Raw genomic sequence first — 3227 nt, 5'->3', positions numbered from 1 at the left:
TGCAGATTGTGCTTATCTGGCTCATTAGCATAACAATACCACACATAAGGCTAATTCAAGATAAATGGCTTAAACCAGCCAGCTTCCTATCTTGGTAATATTTATAAGTCCTTGTTTAAATAATCAAGTGCACAGATTCCTGTGGATTGAGATGATAAAAACATTACTTCACTAAATTAAATTTGAAAAAAATTAATTAATATCTTAGAAATCGAATATTTTAGCAAGTTTAAACATTGTTAAATAATTTTAAAAATTGATGAAATTAGAACTGTTTTGATCACATTTTTATTATATTGTATACTTTTTACACTACAGTAGCTGTCAACGTCATGGTCTGATAGGCCTAATAGCCCTATGTGATTTACTGTTTATACTCAAGTAACCAATTTTTTTTTTAGTTTATGGAGCTGCTGACAGCTCCCACTGGACCATCTGACAGCTCACTATGGACCATTTCTGCTAACAGGAACTTTGGCCTCATGAGATGATGTAGCTGATCTACTTGCCAGGTTAATTGGATTAAAATCATTAATTGTGTTCAACGGTCAGTTAGAGCATGGAGGTATAAAATATAATAATATATATTTTTTATACCTCCATGGTTAGAGCCAGATAAATAGAATGATAAGCAGGCAACAGGACCATCACATGACCAAGCAGGAGTCTGATTGGTCTATCCATGGATTCTGGTCTCCCTCTGGGCTACTTCCTGCCTTATCAAGTGGCTCAGCCACTGGATTAAGAAGTTAGTCCAGAAACTACATCTATTCCTTCGTCTAGGGTGTGTTCAGGCGAGAACGGGAAAAATGTACATAGCATTTTCAAAAAGCCACTTAATTTTCCATATTTCGATGTGAACTCGACTAATCTCTCAGAATGTTATAACCTTCAAGATTGTAAACAAGCATCACCTAAATATATTACTTCATTCATGTGATTGACTGACTGACTTTGATTAGGCCCTATAAAAAATATTATTAGTCTATAACCCTAACTAGGCTGGAAAAGTGATAAGGGAGGGGAGCTTTTTTTTTTGTTATTTTTTTTTTTCTAAAGCCAAATATCACTTTTCAGCGGTTCACTATCCATGTGTTGCCAAATTTCATAGTTTTGTCCATGCTCAGGGAGTAAGTGGGGGGAATTTTTGAGAATATAGGTATCATGTTGTTTTATTCCACTTAAAATTTTAACATTTTCCCCTCCTCCTATTACATCATGATACAAAGCTATGGTCTAGTAGTGGTGACCAACAATTAATAATATGTGATTAAGTCATGTATCATTAACTGTATTACCTTACCTTGTGATCTTAACATTGTCGAGGTAAAATACAACCCCAATGTACAGTATTCTGGTGGTAGATTAAGATTTTATCATTTTTGAAAGTAAGTCTCTTCTCAATTGTATTACAGTAATTTAAACAGAGCAATTTTGTAAAACAGACTTACATCTTCTCTGAAACTGTATCCTAGCTATATAAATATGTTTTAAATGAACAATAAAATAAATAGTATAAAATAAGTATTAAAAAAATTGAATGATGGTTTCAAAGTTGCGAATAGGGAAGTTTCACATTCACAAGAACGATTAACCAATACGGTTACACCATCATTTTTTTAGTCAGTCCATCTCATACAGCAGCATGTCTGTCACAGGGTAGGCGATTTATGACTTTCAAATGAATCCACGATCATCAGCTCGTATATGTATTGTTGAGAATGTTTTTGACACGAATTACGTTAATGAAAATGAGGTATTCGTTATCGTTTTCGCAAGGACTTTTAACTGTTACCAGGATAGGAAGCTGGCTGCTTTAAGCCGTCTAACTTGATTTAGCCTTATGTGCGGTATTGTTATGCAAATGAGCCAGATAAGCACAATCTGCACATGCTCAGAAAAACAAAACTTTCCTTAGCCACACTGCGTATCAGCTAGGCGTACAGAAGCTAGGCCTAGCTTATCTTATTTTAGTTTGTTACGCACCACTAACTTAGGCTGTTTGTCATCACTTCAAGATGTCTACCGATTCGTGGAAAAAAGGCCTATTAAAATCCAAATATTGGTGTTGTGAGCAATACACTTTAATTTTATATAGGTAAGTAGTAAGTATATGAATAATTTTAATGCACTAGTTAGTTGATAACTTCATTCTAATTTGTTTTGGGTCTTTTTTCTGCATTTTTATAAGCGGTTAGACATGGCATAGGCCGGGTCTAGCTAGCCTAATCACATCAATTTAAAATCAAATTTGTAGACATACTTGCCTTATATCTTAACTTGCAGGTGATTTTATTGGTAGACTAGTATGTTTTTAAGTGTGTAAGTATGATTGATTTGCATGCCAAGTGAAATTAGTACCCTTATTTTGCTTTGTTTTACCGTACCATAATTCTCGGCAAGGCCTAGCTGTACGCCTAGCCGATACGCAGTACGGGCCACAGTGTGGCTAAGGAAAGTTTTGTTTTTCTGAGCATGTGCAGATTGTGCTTATCTGGCTCATTTGCATAACAATGCCGCACATAAGGCTAATTCAAGATAGACGGCTTAAACCAGCCAGCTTCCTATCCTGGTAACAGTTAAAAGTCCTTGGTTTTCGTACGGCTGCAAAATCTCCCTATCCACTTCATTCAATGGTATAAACACAATGATCAGCTGGTACTCTCACTCCAGTGGCAAAAAAACCATCAAAATAAATATAAGGCCCCATAAAAAAAATGATTAGTTTATCATCCCCACGCGCATCTCTTTTGACGAAATCGCGATTTTTTTTTTTTTTTTTTTACTAGATTTTTTTCATTGAAAAAACGATCGTTTGTTCGTCAAAAACAAATTCTTCGAGATTTGTTCGCCGTTCGTCGTCAACGAACGTATTTATAGGCGATCTTTTTCATACTGCGCATGTCCACAAAGAAAGAGAGATATGACGTTCGTTGACGACGAACGGCGAACAAATCTCGAAGTTTCGCGCGCTAGCTTTGCTCTCTCTATAATATCTAGAATCTCGATCCACCCTGTGGTGGCTGGATTTTGTGTTCAGCATGCCGCTTATTGTCATGCAAATCAGGGAAGGAATAAAAGTAAGGAATAACTTCATTCTTTATATACAATATTGTATATATTCTTGCCATCTTTTAATATTTAAAATGCATATTTAATAAAAGTACATGTGTTCTTGTTAATCCGACTTCACTTTATTCTTGACTTTTGTGTTTTTAAACCAATCA

Source organism: Anneissia japonica, unplaced genomic scaffold (assembly GCF_011630105.1).
Source record: "Anneissia japonica isolate Jap-2015-1 unplaced genomic scaffold, ASM1163010v1 scaffold287713_len945575_cov184, whole genome shotgun sequence".
Classification (NCBI taxonomy): Eukaryota; Metazoa; Echinodermata; class Crinoidea; order Comatulida; family Comatulidae; genus Anneissia; species Anneissia japonica.
The sequence above is the reverse complement of the archived record's forward strand: the minus strand, read 5'-3'. Positions refer to the sequence as shown.